The 24,658-nt window shown below is 39.1% G+C and overlaps 1 protein-coding gene across 1 annotated transcript in view; it reads left to right on the top strand.

The window, feature by feature from the left end:
- The window catches only part of PPARA (peroxisome proliferator activated receptor alpha), a 276,741-nt gene that overhangs the window by 51,110 nt on the left and 200,973 nt on the right, over positions 1–24,658 (top strand). The window contains exon 3 of the mRNA XM_072333930.1: positions 22,379–22,424. The gene's annotated coding sequence lies outside the window, so the exon portion shown is untranslated. The remainder of the gene's footprint in view (positions 1–22,378; positions 22,425–24,658) is intronic.

Here is a 24,658-nt window from a genome sequence, read left to right on the forward strand (position 1 = left end):
CTTTGCTTCATACCCACTTCCATGTCAGATACCATACTGTCAGACTGCCCCTCTGCTGCTGTCTTGCCACAGGGCAACAAACTATAATGAAATATTGGTGGGAAATATTGGTTCAACCTCTGCTGCCATACCACAAACATCTGCCTCTGATCCTGTGGACCAACATAATAAAAGAGGAGGTGTTAGCTTCATATGAGCCCTCATATGTCAAGTCTTAAGTTAACAAGACAGAAATGAGAAGGCTTTTCTTCTAAGTGGATGTGTATTGCTCTCCTTCCTTTACACAAAGGATTTGAGCCCTGGAAACTTGTAGTAATGTATTGCAAACTATCCTAATTGGGTTATGAACAGAAAACTCTCCAAAATTACAACTAGATGACATATCTGCTGCACAAAGTTGATGCATGTGAAGGGAACTGCCTTGCAGAAGTAAGGCATTTTGTTATATTTAGAAAACTCTACTTACAGTCAAATAATTTTATATTAATTCCTGTATTAAACTAGCCATGAAACTGACTTTTCATTAAAGATAATGTGAAACAGAATATTCTCCTCCCATCCTCTGGTGTCTGTGTTTTAAAGCCAGGGAGGAAACACCAGGAATTGTATGTGAGGTAAAGACACTCATGTAGTGATATTTAAAAAGTGGCTGCTCAAGTCATGTATCAAAATATAAATACTGTTGTATAAACACCAAAGCCATGTGTGCAGTGCCAGATGAACCTTGATATATTTTGCTTTGTACATGAAAATTTCAGAGGAATAATATGAAAAATGTCTGTTTTCTCACATGACTGCATCTTCTTTCTTCTTCCAAAACCCCAAGTGCTTAAGTTAACTAAATTTGCTTGTGCATACTTTCTTACTATTGACCTGAACAGAAATTCCTTTAAGCATTGAGTTATCCACCAGGCATCAACTATATGGTTTTGCATTTGGTGGTATCTTTTACAAACCATTTCAAATGTTGTGCGTCAGTGATGGGATTTTTTTCTTCAAGACAAAAGAAATTTAGCTTCATTTCATCAACAGGCATCAAAATACTAAATACATCTAAATACTAAATACATCTAAATAAATGTATGTCAATTAAATATCATGCAGGTTGTTGTGCCTGCTTGTGAGGAGGTGAATAGAAGTCGCAGGTGATTAGCATTGGCTACACAGCTGACCTAGGCAGTCTTCAGTTTATTCTGTGCTGCTTTGCTCAGTTTTGAACTTCCCTTAGGCTTTGTGGCATTTTGAAGCCAGAGTTCAATCTGTCTTGTAGGTGTCATGTAAGCAGATACTGTCTTTTGTGACAGCAGCTTCCCATTTTAAGTAAAATAATGCAGATCTTTGAAATCTGCATTACGACTTACAATAAATATATATATACACACACACACATATATATAATGAAAGTAATGGAAAGAATTGCGTTGCTAAGAAGAATGTTATATTTAATACAGTTTTCCCTTTTGCATTCCTCCCCTTTGTCCTTGGAGGATTTCACAGAGCTTGTGTATAATCTGTGCTGCTACAAAAGCAGTTTGTGGGAGTTTGTGGAGTTGTTCTGATAAATGTGTCTGTATAATCAGTCTGTATCTTCCCTGTATTCTTTAGATCTGGGATGTATGCTCATCTGATAGCAATGGCTGCATCCTTGACAGCTCAGCTCAGAGGGCTCAGTCCTGCAGTCTTTTCCCGTGGTATGTTTAGTCCCACATGACTGATCCTCATCTACATTCCAGGACTCTGAGATTTTATGTCATGTCTTACTAAAAGACTAGAGCTAACTATGTACGGTACTCAAAACCTGGAACAGGATTTTCAGTGATTTAAAATTCTGCTCCCTCTGTTTTGTGTGTGTGTGAGATCTGGGTGCTTCTGCAGAGCAGGCCTTGATTAAGAGAGATGATCTCCTTAAAAAAAATGTGACCCTCAAGGGCTTGGCATGATCTGTTCCACGTAGAGAGCATAGAGCTCCAAATTCTTGAGTTGTCTGTTCTTGTGTTGGGATATGGCCCCTCCTACCCAAGGGAGCAGGCCTGACAAAAAGGGCATTGAGATGATAAAAATAAAGCACATTCCATCCTCTGAAAAAGGGCAGATAGATAGGAATATTTCTGGCCTAACTTGATGCTGCTTTCTGCTAGAAGAAATTGTACTGTAGAAGAATGTTAGACATTTACCTTGTTTGCCTTGCTCTTCCTCATCTGTTTTAGTCCAAAGAATGAAGTTCAAGAGCAGCATGATAGGTGTATATGAAACACGGGGACATTAAAATGCTTCGGATTGAGATTGCAAATCAAAAAGAGAAGCTAATGAAATCATATTTGTCCTGGAACATTCTTCTTGTAATATTCTTGTCTGAGATAAAGTTAACTGTGCTTCTTTCCCTCACATCAGTAACATGAGCCTACAATGCAAAAGGTTTTACTGTGAATGAATGACAGCAGAATATTGTGGCAGTTTATTTTAAATACTGTTATTAGTGCAATGAACAGAATTTGTATTTCATTATTAAACAACTGTTATCCAGGTATCTGATGAGCATTGTAGATATGTGAGAGAGACTACATCTGGAAAATTCACCGGCATGTGTGGACCTGATATCCGTGGGCATTAAAGTCAGATACGTAAAAAAAGAAGCTAGTCCAAAGCCTTTTTTAGTGTTCTTTAATCACGACCTTGAATCACTTCATCAATCCATGTAGCTTTTGTATTTGTACTAGAAATAAAAAATGTGAGAAAAGAAACAGAGTGATATGAAATCAGACCACAAAGAGCAGAATAGAGAGTTAAATGAAAGTAATCTGCCCTAGGAGAGAAGGCAATGCTTTGTTGCTATTACGTTACACAAAAAGACTCAAATACAGGACAAAAATACTTTCTAAAACAGAAGATTATCAAGGAGAATGTGTTGACATTACTGCAGAATGATTTCTGAGACTACTGGAGCTTTTGAGAGTGCTGGAGAATATCAAGTAGATCTCGGATCATTTCTGTTGTTCCCGGTTTAGCTAATGTGTGTTTTTTTTACAATGGCCTTAGCATAGTAACTTATGTTTCTTCTATATTATTATCTGTGAATGAACAGCCTAACAATGAAAATGCTTATTTCAAAGATGAGATTAATTTACAGAATCCTATTAATTGCCATCTTTGACAGGGATATGAGGCACATAGGATGCACACTCCCCACCCTCCATTGTGGCACCTGTGACAAACTGTAGCCTCGTGGTTGTATGGAACAACCCAGGTGATTTACCACAGCCCAGAACCAGCGTGGGAAATGCCTCCCACTGCACAGGCAATCTACAGACTGCCTCAGTGCAGAACAATTGGTGTACTTGTATTGCTTGGCTATTAAATTCAGCACTGGGAGGCTTCCTAATGATCCACTCCAAATGTTTTGGCCACACAACCCATCTGTACAGCTAGGTATATAACCTTGTATTGCTTCCCATTTTGTCTTATTATGGATAGTATTCTTGTTAGGCTTTTTTGAGTCTATTTCTAAAAGTAATGTGAAGCAGTATTTACCTCAGTCATAAACTTACTTATGGGAATATTAGAGAAAGTATCTGAGCACAAGAAAGCATCTTAAATTAATGGAATGAATAATCAGAAAGATTCGTCTCCCTAGTCACACAGATGTGAGTCTCATGCTAATTGTGCAAGTCTCTTAACATTTACCCATAAGTTCCTACAGCTCTGATCTATAATTCATGACAACAACCTGAATTACAGCAAAGTCCAGAATTGAAGAGGATGGATCCTACTTTTATCGGAGGCAACAGTAAAAGTTTAACTGACTTCACTGTCATAGGACAACATAATATTCCTCAGGATCTGTCAATATCTTCAGCATATACCATTTTTCATATGTTTTCTCCCAACATAGTGTGATTCAAGCAGTGAATTGCAGCAGTGGTGGCATCTATAATATGAATAGTGAAATGCAATTTGGTCAGTTATCGCAAGTCCCAGATCTGGGACTTGCACAGATACTAGGCCTAGCACCCACTGCACTGCAGCACCATTCCCAAACTTGACTTTCGGGTGGAGTAATTAGGGATGCTTATGTTATGTTCAGAAAGTATCACAGAGATGAAGAAGAAGATTAAATCTTCTGCAATCGGATTGAAGTGGGACAGGATCTGTGCGCTGCTGTCCACGCTGCTATGTTGAAAAGAAGAAAATAATGAACTGTATTTTTTTTTTTCCAAGGAAATGCAGCAACTCGTTTTTCTGAAGAATTCTGTTGTCCCTTTTGGCTCACAAAAGGAGGACAGACAGCCCCAGGGAAACAGTGTGCGTAACACCATGAAGAATAATCTTGGAAAAATATTAGCAGATGTAACTGGGAAAAGTATTTCCTGGAGATTTATGTGCTAAGCTAAACTGAAAATTAACCACTTTTATTTTTCTTTAAAGAAAGGAGTTGCTCAAGTGCAAACTCAAAGCAAGTTCATAGCAGGCTTTTCACTAGAACTTTTTTGAACTACTGAAGGTTTTGATGACATAAAAAGAAGTAGTAAAAATCAGTGATATTTTTTCCTCCTTACGTTTCAATGTTTAAATGCATGGTCATTATTGCATTGTAAATCGGCTGTACCTGCTAAGGATCTTTTAAAAAGTATCTATATCTATATTTTTACATCTCTAACTGTGTCTTGGTCCAACAGGACTTCACTGACATTGCTTGCTTTGCAACACCTGCTCATCCCAAATCCCATAGCAAAAGCCTTCTGTGACAGTCATTCTGAAATAATACCTTCTGTGCCATCCTTATAAAATTAAAATGATCCAAGTCACCTATTTTACCGATTAAATCCACTGGTTGTTTATAGTTTCCTGAGAAAAATAATGTCAAGTTCAGATGTTCCTTTTATGGAAAAAGATTTACATATTTACATTTACATTTTTAGAAAGATTTACAAAATTCCTGTGATTTTATGTGAGGAGATGTCCATTCTGTAGGATGAATTCATACAAAGATCCCATATTTTTAAAGCAAAGCACCAACAACCCAACAAAAACTTCCACTCAGAGTCTGAGGCCGTTTCTGATTCTGAGACTGAACAAAATCCTTTCTACAGTCCTTGTTTATTTGTCTAGATTGTTCTTTATATCTCGTTTCAACAAACCTGTCTGCATGAATTTAGATGAAGACAATACAGCACTTGCACTTGTTAAACTTCACATGGTTGGTGATTGCTCAGTCACCAATCTGTCAAGATATGTCTGTAAGGCCTCTACCTGCGAGGGAGCCAACAGCTCCTCCTAATTTTGCGTTGTTCACGAACTTGTTTAGTATACCTTCAAGTTCTCTATCCAAGTCATTTATGAAAACATTGAAGAAAATACTCTAGAGTGGAGATCTGCAGGACTCCATCGGTGACTGGCCATCAGCCTGAACTCTATTTACTATTTGAGACCGACCTGTCAGACAGTTGTTCACCCTTTGCATTATGCATTTGTTTATCTGTGTTCTGGACATTTTGTCCAGAAGGATGCTGTGTGAAACAGTATTTAAAGCTTTGCTGAAATCCAAGAAGATTACATCAACTGGCTTCCCTTGGTCACTTAGATGGGTAGACTTGTCAGAAGAGGAGATTAAGTTCAAATAACAGGACATAATGCTTGTGAATCTGCGTTGTCAGTAACCAGTAACTGTGTTGTCCGTCAGATGTTTATCAGTAAGGCCCAGAATAATATTCTCACACTTCTGACTGGCCTGTTATCACCAGGGTCTTCTTTCTTTGCCTTCTGGAAAACTGGGCCAACATTTTCAGCTTCCAGATTGGGATTTCCCCAGATCTGCTTGGCAGCAGACATCACACAGAGTTCCACAGCCTGTCTGGTAAGGTCTTGTGTTGCCTGAAGAGGTTAAAAACTCTGGAACCATAGGGGAGCACAGGCAAATCAGAATGGAAATGTTCAGCTGCATGCATTCATGCCTTGCTTCAAAAGTTATGTTAGCTGTTTAGTATATTTCTCCCAGTTGATCTTACCTTGCCTTGCCTAGCAAACAACAACTTTCTTCATCCTCCAAAATGATGTTTTTCAAGCATCTCTCCATTAGCGTCTCTAAAATGAAGTGCTTTTCAGGAAAGCAGTGATCAGTGCTTGTCTACTGGTTCTGCACTTTGTTTTAGGCTCCCTTCACTAGGTAGCTGGCTGAAGCAAACCTGGAGTCCTTTTCCTGTGGCTGTGTGTGTAAAGTGTTGTGCTGCTTTTGTGACTTGAAAGAGTGAAAGGCTGCTAGAGGACAGCTGGCAGAACAACAAACCTAGAAGGTAGTCTTTCTGAGTGCATTCTTACACTTAAAGGTATGTGAGCTCATCTTTAGCATGGGTGCCCTTCTGAAAATGCTGGGTTTGCTTCTGTCATACCCATGGGCTTCTTAGCTTTCTGAGGTGTTAACAGTATTCAAAGCATTCTCATTAATACCTTTTTATGTCTAATCTCTGCTCTTGATGATTTCCCCATCTGATGTATAGCAATTTATTTTAAAAGCCTTTGGACTTCAAAGGCTGTTTTGTCAGGATTCAAAGTTAAATGGGCTGAAACACACAGTCGAATATTCTCCTTGCAGAATGAGAAACTGGGCAACTGCGTGGTGGAATCTGCTGCTTCCAAAAATGCTAAGAAATGCTTCTTTTTCCTCCTTTCTTGTGCTTTCTGTCAGACATGACATATGTGTGAAGTACCGTGGAAGTTACACTCTTTTGGCTGGGTGTTTTTAGCATCCACTGTAAGCATGCAAGTTTAACTTATCTTGCCTGAAAGCCTAAATGAATGTGTTGTATCTTTCTTTGCCAGCAGTAAAAATGATAAGTGCTTCTTTTGTAAAGAGCAATGGCAGAAAAATAGGGTGAAGAGAATTGAGTTGTTTATGACTACCAAATTAGCGGTTCTAGTTGTAATTAGCTAGCCGACGGAGCTGTTAAAGGTAGCAGGCCTTTTGGAAAATACATTGTACTCTGTTGTGTACAGTAAGAAATAATATGATTAAATAGCTGAATGTTATGTGATCTTAAAACCTGTAGGCTGTATGTTATGTTAACTGAGCAGTACCCTGAGCTCAGGAAAGCAAAGGGAGTTTATTTGGTAAGTGATTTCACTGTTTTGGAGAAACAGTGGTCTGCATATTTAATGATAGAAAATGTGTGAAACATCATGCCCGGACAGCGTGATAGCCAGAGAGCAGAGCTGGGAACTCAGCTTTTAGTTATTTACACACCTTTCCTGATTTAATTTTTCTAGTTTCATAGGGTAGCATGAGAGTTCTGGAGAAGTTATATCATGTACTTATAAAATTCACCCAACCCTTTGAGTCCTTAAACTTTTGTTAGAGAAGATTTATAAAAGTCGGTCCAGTTTTTCTCACTGTAACAAGTTAATTTATCTCTGTGTATTTTATTGTACACTTCCAATGTAAGCTTTCTTTAAACCATGAAATGAATTTGCCCAATTCTTATTAAATCTAAAAGAGACCTTTTATAATTCTGCAAAACTCTCCACTAGGTATTTCTAAGCTAGGATATGGAGTGATCTGTCTTCACTATTCACCCTTCATTTCATCACATGGCAGAATATTGCTTAATCCCTGCACTGCAAATGCTGTTCTAGCAAGCACTGATATAGAAAAGCCAAAAGGAGCTAATCAGTGTCTTTCCTGTTCTTATATTTGCCTTTCTGCATGCTTTAGCCCACCAAAAATCCAGCCAAATTGGTATCAATATTGCAGTCAATTCTAATGCCACTCAAAAGTTATTTAAAAATGGAATATATGTAAAAAATAAAAATATATGCAGCAGTGCCATGAAGAGGCGAATGTCAGAGTTTTAATTAAGTACCAGTTTTTGTTTAACATTTGTTTTTTCAGCATGGTGGAATCTAAGTAAACTGGGGGCAGTATGTCTGCTTTGTAAAACAGACGTGTCGTACCCCTTGGGGTCATAGAGATCTTCCTGTACTACCTGTATAGGCAGAGGGGCCTTCTGTCACCTCAAAAGGCACCTATCATTTTGCCTTGTTCCACCAACCGTACCTGCAGCCAAAAGCACAAGTTATATTCAGTACCTCATACTGAATACTGTGGGATGAATTTCAGCCTGAATGAGCCTGGAGACTACTATGGGCCCAAATCTCCCAAATGTCCAAGGAAGTTGATGTCTCCTTTCTTAGAGAGCATGGCATAAGGGCAGGTTTTTAATCCATCAGTGGGAATTACTCCCAAATATGTTACTTCTCAGAAGGGGTGGTCAGGCACTAGAATGGATTGCCCAGGGAGGTGGTGGAGTCACCGACCCTGGGGGTGTTCAAGGAACGACTGGACTTTGTGTTGAGGGACGTGGTTTAGTGGGAGCTATTGGTGATAGGTGAACGGTTGGACTGGATGATCTTTAGGTCTTTTCCAACCTTGGTGATTCTATGATTCTATGTTTTTTATTTTTTTTTTTTTTTTTTTTTTCACATTTTAGCCAGTTCTTGCATCTGTTGCCACATATAAGTCAGTTATTTCTGAAGTGCTTTCACATGCTACTAAGCTCCATTTTAAACCTTCTGGTGTGTGCATACATGGCAGTTTGCTCCCGCGGGGATTCCTGCTTTCCTGTTCACATTCAGGAGTCTCTCACAAGGGTTATGCCTTACATTTTGCTAATAAGTAACAGAAACGCGGAATTCTCTTTTTTGTGCTTTCTTTTAAGCTATTTGGAGTGCTAGTTGCTTCCACAGCTTGTAAGAACATGGGGGGGATGTGTATGAACTTCTTGTATATCGTACTAACTTTAATGGAACTCGAGACAAATCTACTCAGCTTCCCTTAACATTCTGCTCCCAGAGTGACCAGATGTTGAAAAGGTTTAGAAATGTATCTGTCATGCTTAGGATCTATAAGCCTGTGTACAGCCAATTTTGTACATGTATGTAGTTTACTGATTGCAGGAGGCCTCGTGGCTGCTGCTTCTGGCTCTGGTGCTGGGCTCGGATGCTTTTTGCTTCAGGGAGATTAGGCCTGGGAACTAAATTAAAGTACCAGGTTATGAGCTTGCTCAGACGAGGCCTCCAGCTTAGTGATCTGAATTCTCAGCATCAGTGCCCAGTTTTCTTCAGAGCTTACATACATGGCTTCTGAAAATGACAGAATCCTCATTCTGAAAACGAGATGTCTCAACTCGTGAATTTAGGTGGGAGAAATCCTACACTTGTCTGTCAGTCTTAACATGAAAATGATACAACATGCTGCATGGATAAACATTCGTTCTTAATGTTGAAGCAGTGCAAGCACAGGATGAATCCAAGGGTCAGAGCAGTGCACTAACGACCGCCTTAACAGCAGGAGCACTGAGGCAGCTCCACGTTCTCCCTTGTACAGCTCTGCTCTTGTTCCTCCCTTCCTCTCTGAGCAGAGGGGGAGGCTGCTTTACTCAGCCCTTGCTGGAAGCAGACCAGGAGATGGCTGCCTGGGCCCATGCGGTCACAGAGCTGTGTGGAGTGAAACAAAAGGATAGTGAGGGCATGCAGATGCTCAAGCGCTAGACACTTCTTTCCTATTTGAACTCCATCACAAAAAGAAAGTGTTCCGCCGAATAAATGTCCTGTACTTGGTGCCTTATTTCCTTTCTCAGAAATAAAAGGGTTTTGCTAAATTACTATGTAAGTCTGATCTTCCTTATCTGTAGCTATCACTAGGGCCATACTGAAGCTGGAGAAGTCAGTACCTTCAGGTAGCTCACTTCCCTGAGTAAAAATACAACATGAACAATCGTTCAAAGAGTAATGTAGTCTGGGGACTTCGCAGTGGAGCAGACATTTTACTCTGGATATACGCCTTCCCAAAGTGTAATTTAGCTCAGTGCTACTACGTAATTCATCAGCACACAATCATCATTATTTATGCATTGTTATTTAATGTAGATTTGCTTTTAAATGGCCATGAAATCTGATGGCTGTAGCCCGATATGACATTAGACAATGCCTTCCCTGATATTTTCCATTCCTGCATCCCAGCCTATTTTTAAAATTGCTCACTCTTTATTTCACTTTCAGATAATTTTACTCCAAATTGCTTTTTTATTATGCCATTTTAGGTAAAGAAATATGAAAAAACGGGTTGTTGTGTTTTTGGTTTTGTGTTTTGTGTTTTTTTTTCCTGGCATGGTCTGCATTTTATGTCTCCGTCAAGTGCTTTTCTAAAGCTGTTTTTCCCAGACTGTGTGTTTTGCATGGGTGGGACAGTGGGTTATTGTTAGCCTGTTAGACACAACTCAGTTTGAATACCCTTCAGTAGTTTGTGAGGCAAGTCAGCTCTATTTGCATTTGTTCCAGTCACAAAGGTTTATAGGTCAGCAAAGGCTGGCTGGAAAAATTCAACATGCCAATGCACTATTCTTCTATGGTTGTCAGGAATTCAAACGTGCTGGTTTTTATATTTCTTCTTGGTCATGAATATATGATAGCACAGTCTGAAGTCGCTTTGTTTCTCTGGAGCTTGGTACCAGCTGGGACTAAGATGGAGGACGTGACTTGATGCCAGCTTTTTTTTTCCCCCTCTTCTTTTGCCCATACTAATCAGCAACAAATCAAATGTCAGTACATCTGGAGACAGTGAGAGGGCAGTGCTCACCAGTGCACTGTATTGCTGCTATTTTTTTCCTTTTCTGTGAGAAAGAGTCCAGCTGAATAAAAGATGGCATTCGTCCTTTCACAGAAAACATTGCATTAGCTTAATCTTTCTTCTGTTTGGGGTTTTGAGGTGTTGTTTGGTTTGGTTCTTTTTCCCCTCCGTTTTTCATTTAGATACTTCTGGGCTATGTTCTGAGATGTTTCCTGCTCAAATGCAAGTGGAGATTATGTGGAGATCTTCATTTATACTGGGACTGACAAAGGCTAGGCATGCTTCAGAATCCAGGACTTAGAAGCTGTTGATATAGCTGTAGTAATCACATATAAAGATACACAATGGAAACAGTCTTGGGATGTTGCCGATAACCCGGTCTTCTGGTAACTTGTATGCCAAGCTTAAAATCTATATAAAAAGAATGCGTTTCCCAAAGAAAGCGTTTCCTTACCTTTGTTGTTCAACTTTTGGTTTTCGAAGAGGTTTGGCCTTCTGCGGTTATTAAAATGAAATATAGATTTATCCATAATTTGATTTCCTCCAAACTGCATTTTGAATTTGAAGTGGTGTGCCTCAGTACGCTGTGCAAGGTGCTGGTGCGGGTTTGTTAGCTGACATCTCATTTCCCCATCACTCTGAAAACATCAAGCTCTACCTGAATTTGATTTATTTAAAAATCACTCACAAAATAATAATAATAATAATAATAATCTGTTTTTATAGTTGTATCTCGAGTTCTGAGATTTTTCTTATTATAAAACATGCCAGATTTCCTTTTAATATTCTCATTGAAATGCAAACTGTGACCTTTGTTGGTCTCTTTTGAAGAGTCTTTCTGCAAAATATGAGCTGTTTTGAGTAAAAGGCGACAGAGACAGGGAAGGTTGCATCTGTAAACTAGAGAGGCTGCAGCTAAACCTCATATTGATGCCTCCATTTGGAACAGCCAGGGAGACCCGTTTACTTTTGAATGCAGGATTCGCTGCCAACTTGGCACCATCTTTCATGTTTATAGATTTAAATTCAGCACATGGCTTTAACTCTTCAGCTGCACTAGCTGCAAACAATTACCCCAAAACAAATGCTTAGGTATAAGCAGTTCGTTGTCTTTTCCATGCCAAATTGCGTCTGACCCTTTAGAAATACAGCTGAGAATGCTATTTTAAAATGCCATATTGGATAAGACACATGCAAATAGCAAAAGCAAGCTTTAAATGGAAATGTTTACAAATATTAAGGCTTAATGTAAAAAAACTACTCATAGAATAAGCATTCTACAAATTACACAATATAGTATTAAAAGATACCATAGTTAGAATATATTATCAAGCAAATACATATCCACATCTATATATAGTTTAGGAATCTCCTTTCTTAAGCTGTACCAAACGCACAACAACTAATATGGTGCAAACAGCATAAAATTGTCAGGAGTTGGAAATTCATTGGGGAATAAATTTATTATAAAACTAAAAAGAAAAATTAACTCTTAAAATCCATCACGAGATTTCAATTCTGAATATTTTGATGGACAACATGATTTGCCACAGACAGAAATTCAATTTTAGAAGCAGTAGCATGACTGATATATTAAGAATGTTTTCAGCAATTGGATAGATATTGCTTTATGGCTCCAATGTTTAGTAAAGGAGCAATGATAAACTAACTGTAAATGCAGTCACGCTCTGAAATCAGATTTGAATCTTAGCCTCAAAATGGACAAATGAACACTTAATACAGTGATGTGGGTGACTACCACTCACACAGTGGAAACATAGGCTGAATCCCATCAATTCCACTCACTGCTGAGGTTTGGATATGGAGAAATGTGTAAATGCAGTTCAGAAGTTTTGTATCTGCTAGCCTTTGCTTTAGTAACTTAGGGTATACTTCTATACTTTGTATGTGTGAGCTTCTCAGTTATGACACTATTTGAAAAATAGATAACCTTTGTTAGTAGCTCTATTATACTGTAATTATAACAGTGATTTTTTGTTGTTGCTATTACACTCGCCCGGTTGTTGTGGGTTTTTTTTTGTTAACCATTTGTAAGGCATGCATTTGCATAAGAAAAAAGTTCTTTCATTTACTAATAATTTCATTTAGCATTAACTTCTGCATGCGTGCGAGTAGCAACCTATCTGCAAAGCATTCGGTGTAAGAAAAGGGTTATTTGCTAACTCAGAAAGCACATCTGCACATAGATCCTTTCTGTGGTTTGAAGTATTTTTATAATCATGGACTCAGTTCAGCACATGGGAAGCTCCTGATAGCTGGTTCTGAAGACAGGGTAAACAAAACTAGATTACATTACAAGCATGTAGATACAGTCATATTTTAGACTAAAAAAACCATTTTATAAATCATATTTTTCTCTCCAGTTCTACTGACTGCGCTAACACAGCACAGAACTTTAGATTAGCTTTTTTTTGCCAGTGATTTTGCTCTTAAAACCCAGTAATTCCTGCATATTACATCAGATTTATGACACTTTTTCTTGGCGTTATTCTTTTCTTATAGGTTGCGTGTGTGCGTGAGCTCTTCAGTGGCTTTTAGAATTAAGGAGGTAAGAAGCACACAGGCCGAACAGATTTTTTAATGACTGTAGAATAGAGATTAATTCTTGTTTTAGAGAGTAGAGATTAATTTTTACAAAAATACACACTGCTTTCTAACCCAGTGTGAAAGGCACCTTATTTGTAACTGCTCTAATGTAGGAGAAGCAGCCGTTGTGTAAGCACATGCTTTTATTCAGGTGGATTCCATCAGTTATAAAACCCTTGGATTTCTGGCAAGTGCAAGCAAAAACTGCAGGCACAGTTTGGATGCCTTGTGTTGCCTTTGGGTATCCTCCAGTTTTTTCTTATCCTGTGAGGGTTGAAGCCCTGACCAACTAAGGGACTTCTTTAATTTTTTTATTATAGTGTTGGTAGCAAGTGGGGGAGAGAGAAGACTGGAACTGGTTATTGAGTTTTCTGTGCCACAAAAACAGAGTGAGTAGAATACTGACATACTGCAGTAATTCTGAATAAAGACAAATCCTTTGGTTAGGTATGTGCAGCATGCGGACATTCGCAGAGATCCCACAGTTAGAGCTATTGTGAGCTTTCAGTTTTCCAGAAAGAAAAAATATGTAAATCATCCTTAGATGGTTTGTTTTAAGGTGTGGAAGGATGGGGATATGGGACTTTCTTGCCTGATTCTTCAGTTTTCCACATTTTTTATTTTTTTTTTCTCCTTTTAATTTTATTTTTTTTTTTTTTTTGTTGGTTTTTGTTGCTGCTTTGTTGTTGTTATTGTTGTTGTTTCTGGCATTGCTTTTTATCTCTGAGTCACAGTTTCTGTCTCCTGCTAGCTCTGCATGTGGACTTATGGCTATGTCCAGGCTTCAGCAATATGCATACCCTGGCTTTGAGGAGGTAGGATGCTTTTGATGCTTCACCATTAGAACAAATGATGGTTTTCCTCATTGTGTCATTATGCATTTCATAGACATTAAGAAACGGCAGTGAACATGACACGTATTTACATGCTCTGATACTGCCAGCAGCCTACTGAGCTTCATTTTCTTCAGTCTTGCTACCCCTGCCTCAGGAGAGGCCTCATCCCTGCCACCAGCCTCAGCCCAGTGTTCTGTCCTCCACAGTTTCCCTGTAGAGCTGTGACAGCCTGTCATTGTCTCCCCCTCGGGATATTATAGTTGCAATTTGCTAACATAGATGCCAGCTGATCCTAAGTTCTCTTTTTTTTAACCGCTTTCTTTGCATTTTCACCCCCCCCAAACCCAAGTCCAAAAGCATACAGCATGGTTCGTGAGCTGGAAGCAGGGTCTGCAAAGGCTTGCAATTGCCTGGACTTCCCTGTGGTGGATAGTAGAAGACCTAGTGACAGATTTTAGTTCTTGTGACAGAAGAATTTTCAGGAAGTGTCTCTTCTCCGTTCACCTCTTGTTAGGACTAGGGCACAGTGGGAAACTTAAAGGACAAATTCAGCTGACAAGCAGAGCTAGGATCCCTGCAAAGGAGACTTATTCTCCTCCTGTCAAATCTTTGAAAGATCAGAAAAAAACTCCTGCTCTCATTAACTTTAGTGTACCCTCTAATATCCTCTGCTTCTGAACGTGCTGAGAGTAACTCGCTCATACTGAGAAAATTAGGCCTGACCAGGCCTGTACTGAATGAAGATTCACGAAGACTCTAATTTTAATAGTGAAATGAAACTACTTTTCATTATGAAACATTTTAATCATTGTTTCTGTACACGTGGGCTTCAGCACAAAAATGTATTGTGCAGTTAAGTATAGATTTATTTATCTCAGCATTATTTCCTCAATTAATCACATTAGGAAGTTCTAAGCATTTGCTTTCATTCAATTCAGATGCTCTAAAAACTGAATACTGGTTTTAAGTCTTAAGTTTTTAAGAACAGTTAGGTTAAAAATTGAATTATGTTTACAAAGCATCAGTACCGACTTTTGTAAGTCTAAAACCTAAACTTTGGCAGTCTTTTTCATCGTATCTCAGTATCTGGTGCATGTGAATTTGGCCCAGATGCATAATGAAATAGGACTTGGAAGTAGACGGGTACTCTACACAATGTTGCTTTAAATATATTTAGTTATGTTAAAGAATTAATCATAGCTCTATTTGATCATCCTCTTTTATTTCCGCTGCATACACTGGAATTTTAAGGATATTTCTTGTGTAGACATAAGTCATTAATGCAGAAGTTCTTTGGGGGAACTGATGAGGAGAACTGTCTCCTTGTGCTTGCCATTGTGTGAGACCTGCACTTGTTAGTCTGTTTTTGCCAATTTCAAGTCTAAAGCGGTTGTAGTAATAGCTAAATCTGAAAAAGGACATCTCAAACTACCTTACCATGGTAAAGGTCACCAGAGGGAGCCCAAATTTGCCCCAATTAGAAATATCTTCCCTGTTAATTTTACTGCTCTGCAGTATTTCACACCAAAGTTCCTGATGTAATAAGGGATTGTTCTGTGTAATTTAAAATAATAATAATAATAATAACAATAATTATAATAAAAGGAAATGCTATGAGTTTTTATTGTGAAGATGATTCTCCTATCCTAGTTCACTGTTTTGTGAGGCACAGCATTCAGTTCTGAATGTGTGTAAGAGCTGGTAGCTGCTGTGGGATGGATGGGATGGTGTGCAGCAGGCGGGTCACTGGGCAAGGCCTGGAGGAGAACCAGAGTGGAAAACCAGGGAGGTCTGTAGCAGCCTGCTCCCTTCCTGTCCTTCCTGTTGTCAGTATGTTTGTATGCACTACTTTACCTTCCACTTGGCCTGTGAGAAGGCGCATGCACAGACTGAAAATGAGTAGGTAAATATATGGTGTAGAAGCAGGCTAAAAAGTCACTGAAGGCATTGCCAGTCATAAAAGGTTTGTTTCTTATAAAAAGAAGGATTTGCACTAGTTGCCTTTATCAGACTTGTATTTGCCAGACATTAAACTGAGTTAGGTATTGTATATAGTTCTTCTGGGATTTTGTTTGACATAACCAAAGGATTTTCACTTTGCAGGGAATGCTGGCCTGGAGCGTGGCCAGTTCTGACCGCTTTGTGTAAATTTTGGGTGTCTGCGAAAGGGAAGATGCAATGCTTGGTTGGGGCTCCTTCTGGCAGGCATCGCAAGGAGTACTTTACTTCCCTTGGTGGGATCTGAGTGCTGCTCACAGAGGGAAAGCTCTACGTCTTCTGCTTCTTGTAATTTGGAGGGGCTATCAAAATAATAATTGCTGTTTAAGCTCGGTACTGTGCTGTGATTACTTTAAGGATAGTGAGTCCAATTCTGCAGCCATTTTCTTTTTTTTTCTGTGTGTACATGCATTACTAGGAAGTTTTAAGTTGCGTGAGAGAGAGATGAACTAATTATTTTAGCATTTCGTAATGCTTCTGATTAAAGTGAAAATGAACTAAAAGGTAAGGCTGAATATCATTTGATCTTCCCTGAAGAACATGGAGTTTTATATATAGATTATATAAGTTTCCAGTATATGTCTGTGTCAAGTGCATGTGGCGGATTCATTGTGTTACTATCCTATCTACCAATATGGTGATACCCACCTGAAATACTGGTGTTTAGGCAATTCTTTTTCAGTAATCCAGGTCTTTCATGGCTTTTTCTAATATCCAGAATTTTCAGTTATTTCAGAACAGCAGAAATGTAAGAGAAATCAACACGTACCACCAATGTGTTTTATGACCTAAATAAAGAAGTACGGCAGTTGTGGCATTCAGTCTCAGATCAGTGGCACACTTTTAAGATCCGATAATTTGGTGGAATAGAAACAGGGTATTTTATTCCTCAAGTGGCACTCGCTTGAGTGCAAATTATGGTTTCAGGCCTTTAATAGTCTCCAGATATCAGTCTTTGGAAAACTGTGGCATTCCATTGCGTAAGAAACATTTAGGATACTTTTAGGGAGCGTAACAAATTCCAGATCTCTGATCTTTGCACAGCAAAACTTCTGCTAACGAAAGTAACTGATTTTAAAACACAAGTGCTGAAGTAGTGCCCAGTAAAAATGCGGAATGCCCCGGTGTAGTCATAAAAATGAGTGGGATTTTTTTCCAGCGTATTATGGAGATACAGTTTTATGTTTGTATCAGCATTTCTGTCAGCATTGCACAACTCACTTAAGAAGATCCATATCCATAAGGATATCCATATCATATCCATAAATTTGACTATGTCACAACTGTCTTATGTTTAAATACACTGTGTGCTTAAATATCCAAAAGATAATCTCATAGGTATAACTCCCACAGGCAGTCAGAGAAAGCCACTTGCTCAGTGCTGCCAGTTGCACACCTGAAATTCTTCTTTAAGGTTCCTTTCCTGACATCTGCAGGGGAAGTCTGTGAAGGCTGTGTGATGATGTTTCTGCAAGGAAGTTTTTTGTCTGCCTCTCCAGCACAGCATTTTAATCTGACACAGCTTCTGGTTGCAGGGAAACGCTGTATAATCATACCTCATCAGTTGGTGATAGAGACTATCACGCTTCACTCCAGCGTGTCAGATGTCCAAACATTTGTCTGAGTAATATTGTTAAAGATTCTATTGTCATCGTAGTTTGTTCATTTCTTGAAAGGATTCTAAAACAGAAAAAAACTAATTCACTTACTAACTCCTAACACATTCTCTGAAAGCTTCTGTATAGCTGTTGGCTACAGTCTTTGCATACAGTAGGAACCAGTGGATTTCAGGCAAAACCACCAGGACTGTACTAGAAATATTTGTATTATAAATCTTTATGGATTTATTATAAAGGTAATCTTGATAGAAGTAGGCTGGACTATGCTTATGCTCTGTATTGGCATTTGGAGCCTTCTAAATGCAGAAGATGCTGTGGTATGTCATTTTGTAAACAATGCATGCACAAATACTCCTTGGCACTCAAAAATGTAAATCCACCTACAGAATGAAAAGTTGTAAATGCACAGCATGCTTTTAGCCCTCTGACATGCCTTCAAATCTTCTGTATCTTAGCTAGTTTCTGCCTTCCAGCTAGTAGTTGGCTGGGAGAGTACTCTGAGATTTGGGTCTCTTCCGAGAGAATGCCTGATGGCTCTTCTCTAGCAGGCTGACCCTGCAAAAGCTCTAAATGAATCCAGAGTGCAGTGCAGTTCACCATCCTTCAGCATGTTTGAGTTCAGCTTAGCAAAGGAGAGGTGGGAAACAAGTCAGAAATGACTTAACTGCAGATAGCTCACCCCTGGTTCAGTCTCCAAGGAAGTTAATGAGACCTGAGATTTGCAAAGTTTTTCTAAGCTAAACAAAAAACTGTAGTTCTACTGATTGTTTTACAGAGTTTAGGGCCTTCTCCTGTAAACTTATGCCAATAGACACTGTAGATAGGTTGTAGCCTAGACAAGAAACAGCAAGTAAATGTAATGAGTAACAGTCTTTGAACAGAATAACCATTGTACCAGTGGAAATTGCCTTTAGTTCCATAGCTTTTGATGCATCATTTTGTGGAGTTTTGAGGCATAATTTGGTTTTCACGGAGACTGTCCGTAACATGGAAAATACCATGATATCTTTCAAAAGCTATTTTTGTCCTTTCATAAATGGTAATATTCAGCCCTCCAGAGCTAAGGAAACAGTCTGGTGTTTGGAGGAAAACACTGTAATGCATTTTCCTTTCTAAATAATAGATGAACATTTACAGACGATGGCCCCTCCCATTAGTTGACTAATGAGAGCTGCATGAGTTTTCTCTCAAACAAAATACATATAGTTGCTCCTGCTCACCCCAAGCAAACTCAATTGCTCTAATAATGGTTGCAGATCTCAACACTGATATCACTTGACATCATACAAACAGCAGAAGAGGGCACTGTGTGCCCAACTGTGCTGAAAGTGCTGTATGCCCTAATCTCTTGGGTTTTACTTGAATTTTATAAAGACCAGGCTCCATATTTTGAGTGAGCACTCTCTCATTATCTGCATCTGTCTAGCTCTGCTCCACCACTCCCCTCCTCCTGTCCACTCTGTCCCCATGTATGTAACTTACAGCTCTGAAACTAAAGGAAGACCGAAGGTTAGTGATACAACTTGATAATCCATATTTGCACTTCTTGTCTACAGAGCTTGTTTTAAACACAGCACTACAGCACTTTCCTCATGCTCACCTCCAAGTCTCTCCATCCTCACTTTGCTGATGCAAAATCTTCGAGTCTGTATGACCACACAGCCCTTCCTCACTTTCCTAATTCAGTCCTGTCATTATTAATTAGGTTTTAACCTTACTAACCATGAAACAATAGGAATGCAAATAGCTGCAGTAACAAATAAATACAATAAACAGAATCTATGTTGAAGTGTAAACCCAACCAGGCAGGTATTGCTACATCAGAGGAAAGGCAATTGTACCCTTCTGTTTGGTTACGCCCACTAGAACTAAATGGCACTGAATGACCATCCTCTTGATCTCACAGACATGATTATTGATAATCTGTGGGCAATATATTTTCTTTAACTTGGTGCACAATCACCATACAGCTTTGTTCTCACCCTAACACTGCATTCCTCACGCTTCTGTGTGCAACTCTTACTGCTGCCTGGGACTGGTTATTAATATCCTCAAACCACTGTTCTCATTCCTAGCCTTTCTCTGCATTGTATTCCTCCTCATTAGTATCTATATTAATGCTGTAAGTTTTCCAAAGCAGACCCTCTCACGACAGTACCCTAAAACAAAGATGGGATCTGAACTACTTCCACAGCACTAATTAGTGTCAAAAGAGAATTCTGGAGAGCAGGTAATGGTCAAATATTGCCATCTAAACTCTTTTCTTTTCCAAAAAGTGATCAGAAGTTGAAAAGTTCCATAGTGTACTGCACTTTGCAGTTCTCTCTTTCATATCTTGACCATTATCTCTGTCTTTTTTTCTTTTAAGTGGCACAATCTGAAAATGTTTAACCTGTTGTTATCTGTACACACAGCCATATTTTCATCCAGCCGTCCATTTCTTTGACACTTGGCCTGTGTAAGTGTTCAAATATTCTTCACTGAGCTTGAAGCCAGGTATTAGCCAGAGATCACAAACACAGGAGCATGAGCTTGCATTTCTTAACCACATATTCTGCTATTCCATGCTAAATGATGAAACATAGTGATATCTTCAGCCCAGGAACTGTCATTCTCAAGCAAGAAGACTGAATCACATGAAGGCTGCCCTCACGAAGGTACTGGCCTCCTAACTCTCCATGCACAGCCAAAGTTCAGAGCTGACATGAAACAATCTTACTGCAGTTGAATTATAGGGTGTTTGCACTAGCCAAGGCATCTCCTTTGAAGTCCAGGAAGAGAGCACTTGGGAAGCTGTTTTCTGCAGCTTACTTCATACACACGCAGATTCTATTTTGCCACTCTAGTAGCCTTTCTCAGTAATGCCAAACAAATGCTGCACTTGGTGAAATCTTGAGTCCTCACGGATCAGAAGGAGTAAATCTTTGGCCTGGAATAGGGAATCAGGCATGTAGTCCTGTGGCATTCATATACTGGGGTATGCTTGCATTGTGTCCTGGTATGTTCAGTATCCCGAGCTTCAGGAGATAAATGTCAGCTTCAGGCAGATTACTTGGTCTGTAGGGACATGAGGAATCCTTATCCTTCTCTGTGAGCAGCTTCCACACCCTAAAAGGAGCAATTTCTTAGGTAGTGCTCAAGCTGTTTAACTCAGTTCAGGTGAAAGAAAACATCTCAGGCAAAGTCCATCCACCATATGGTAGCGAGTGCCAGTGAGAGAAAAATCCTGTGAAAGCTTGTGGTAGAAGAGGAAGTTACATGAGGTTCCTCCATGAGTAATGCATTCATTATTTACATGAGGTTTTTCATGTACTTCAGTGGGGAGGCTGCTGGGTGAAGGGGTGGGGCAAGGGGGGGGATGTTTTTGAGTAATTTATTACTTTGAATTTCTTTTGCCTGTTTTTCCCCACGTATAACTTTCCACCTTTTTGTAATAAAGCACATACGTAGAGCAGATCAGATGGGAAAAAAAAAGATTATACTGTTGTAATGTCTAAAATATGCTTATTCAGCTAAACATATTTTGAAATATTGGCAAAGAGTGGCCTGCTAAGTTCAGGCTGGAAGCAGTTTACATAGTTTCTGAGACTATTTCCTCCACTATTCTATATATCAAGAGCTCAGCGTGCTGCAGCAACTAGTATTTGTCTACCTCTGAAACAACTAGTATTCATCTACCTCTAAAACTCAAGGAAAAAAAACAAACCATTGTTTCAAAGGAACACGAACTTGTTCCCCAGCTACACATAAAAAGGATAACTGCAGCAATAACTAGACTGGTTTTTTGTAAACAAAACTCAAACGTATGCTGATCTTTTTTTCCGGTAAGTTTTTCTATGTAAAAAGCGCTCAACTAAAAAAATGCAAGCACCAAACTGAAGTACCTCGCTCTTGTTATTTCATTATCAGTGTAATAAAAAGGTACTCTGGAGATAGTCTTTTATCTTTCAAACTTCTTACTGTGGGAAAAAAAACATCACCGTGCATTAAAATGGAATTTGAGAAGAACTTTCCAGAGTAACAAATATTTAAAGAAAGAAAAAAAAAAAAGAAGAAAAAAAACAGGAAAATGTTTAATTTATTCAGTCGGTGAGGTGCTGAAGGTAGTGTTTTTCAAATTAATACCTAATTGTTTGCAACTGCTGAGTTCTTACACCTACACAAAAATACCTTTGAACTCTCATTTGTCCAAGTGAAATTTCAAATTGATTGTCACTGATCTGTGAGGCTTTTTCTACTTAATCTGTAGAACGTGCCGTTGCCCTGAAGGCTTAGAGTATCCTCATCTTTGTTTGACACGTGACCGGCCCACTTACTGTCCCCTTAAGCTGCTGCAACTTAGATGCTCAGTAATTCTGAAATCTTCAAACTGCACAGGATGCCTCAGTGTCCTTTAAATGATGAAGGAAAAGTCTTATTTTCATTTTTAAATGGGGAGTGGTGGTGTACCTTAAGTGAACAGAAAGTTCTGGATATAAAAGCTTCGACTTATATTTTTAAATAATTGCCCTGGCCTTTCCTAAATGATTGCAATTTTCTGTTCATTTTCTGCTAATTGCGTGTGCAGACAGATTCAGGCAAAACATCTGTGGGGGCTCTAAGTAGGAGAATTTCTTACAAAGCATTCAAGTTCCAGATGAGTTTTGTCCTTTTGTAACCCCTTCCAGGCTGAGATCTGTATCCCTGTTGGTATCTTTCTGCAGAATCAACTTGCCTTTTCTGAGGTTCTGCCCATATCACAAATGATATGTGAGTATGTGAAATCTGTTCATCTTTCTGCTGTGAAGTACACCCACTGTTCCTCAAAGCTGGACACAAAGCACCGTCCTCTATTGCTTTTGCTTCATGAAAGAAGAAAACGAATCCCTCCTATTTTCTAGCTTTAAATCTTGACATTATGCAGTTGAAAAGTGTGGAAGGCTTTCTGGGGTTACGCTGTGCTGTGGTTGGCGCATTGCCTGACTGCCTTGCAAAAGATCCATAATTCTCCATTCAATGAGATTTCACGTAGAAAATTCTGTCTATGTTGGTGTAGGTAGAATAGCAGAATTGGGATGAAAAATAATACATCTTAAAATAGTGAAGTGAAAATTTGAAAGAAAATCCAGAGAAGCCAACACAGTGTGAATCATTCAATAAAATGAGTTCTAATGTTATGGTGGTGTTTGATATTTGTTTGTATTTTTATCACCTGTTGGTTTTTGTACTAAATTCACTAAGAGCACCTGTAAACAGCTTTTGATTTGCTAGATTTATACCTACACGGGAGAACTTTAGTCACAAGTATGTAAGTTGCCTGAAAGTAATGCCTCCTGTTTATTTCCATGGAAACTACAACAGATACAAAGAACATGTTAAGACTATTTGATAGAGCACATTCTCTCCTACAAAACACTAGTTTTCAATGTAGTAACCACCATTACCTATGCATTTTTACCAGCAATGAATAAGAACCTGCATTCCCTGCTTATAAATATCTGCATGGCTGTCTGGAACATGGCAAGCTGTTACATGGCAAGCTGGTACTGCAGGCTGCACCATTGAAAACTTATGAGTCAAACTTCTGTCAGATCCTAGTACTTCCTATTAATGAAGATCTTTAGGAGTAGAAAATATATATTTTTTTAAACCAGTTTGATGTTGTGTTTCTTTAATGCTAAGAATAGTTGTAATAAGCTGACAGAATGAAAAATGCTTCGTAAAGCAAATTATGCCATTCAGTATAGAGTTAATTGTGTGGGTTTTTTTTAAGAAAGAGGTGTGTGTATCTGGCAAAAATGCATTAGGGCAGGTTAATTATAAATCTGTTAGGTTTGGTTCCTCGTTTTCTCATTTGGTTGTGATCTATAGCAAGCATTTGCCACCGCCAGTGAAATCTGGGGGAAAGGCGCTTCCAACACACAATGCCAATATACACAGCACTGCAGACAGCTGATTAACTTGTAAAGCAAGGTTCTTCAGCTCTCAGTTTGGGTGCCTGGAATGGATGGATGCTTGTGCCAAATCCTTAGTGTCTGAAATGGAGGTAGTATCTCTCCTTCCAGCTCAAGAGATATTTGTGAAGATAAAGCAATAGGTCTTTGAGAAGCATTCAGGGACTGAACTGCCACAGGAAAACCTTGTAATTCGGGCAGTAATTTGAGGGGAGAATCGAGTAAGCAAGGCATGGAGCTTCAGGTTGTTCAGTGATGTGAATGCGAAATACTGAGGGGCTGCCAATGCTGATATTGTCTTGTTTCACAAAAGCAAGGACTCAACAGAAAAGATAGAATACAGCCTTGAGATTGAGGATTGTGTCGCACAAAGACGGTATGTAAGAAGTGTCTCCACACTGTTGGTTTTATTTCTGTTTTTTTCGGTTAGATTCTGCACCTTTTAATCCTGTTTGAACAAGATTAACCCTTGTTTTAATCAGTTGTAACACATGTATGCATGCACACGGTTTTGTGAAAGCACATGTTAGCGCATGTAATTTTTTGCAAGTTAGGGGGGATGAAGAGCAAATTGCATAAACAGAGATTATATCTTGTAGCAGTCTGCTAACATCTAAATGAGTCACCAGAAGGAGTGGAGTATCCTGAGCCATCCTATAGTGCCCTGCTCCTCAAGCTGACTGGTGGCAATAAGGAGATAATTCCCTATGTAAAGCACCTCTATAGAGAAGCGACGCAGATATCAGCAATTCAGTGTCCTGGCTTCTCAGCACTGACGTCTGTTGGCACCTTTCTGCCTGCTCCTATTTGCTCCACTGCCCAAGAAGCTCAGTTTCATTGCAAGGGGAAGCCATGTGTTTGGTGCAGGTGGAATCTTTGGGAATTTTTCCTCTTAAATTTCAGCAAGTCTCTAGCAAGTGTATGTGAACTGCCATTTCCAAACGTTTATAGCCTGACTGAAATGAAGTGGCAAAAGGCACTTCCTACCGGGCTCCCTCCCTTCCTCATCTCTGTGCCAAGCACAGGGATGCAGAGAAAAGGTTTCTGTGA

The sequence above is a fragment of the Excalfactoria chinensis genome, chromosome 1, assembly GCF_039878825.1.
Source record: "Excalfactoria chinensis isolate bCotChi1 chromosome 1, bCotChi1.hap2, whole genome shotgun sequence".
NCBI classification, from domain to species: Eukaryota; Metazoa; Chordata; class Aves; order Galliformes; family Phasianidae; genus Excalfactoria; species Excalfactoria chinensis.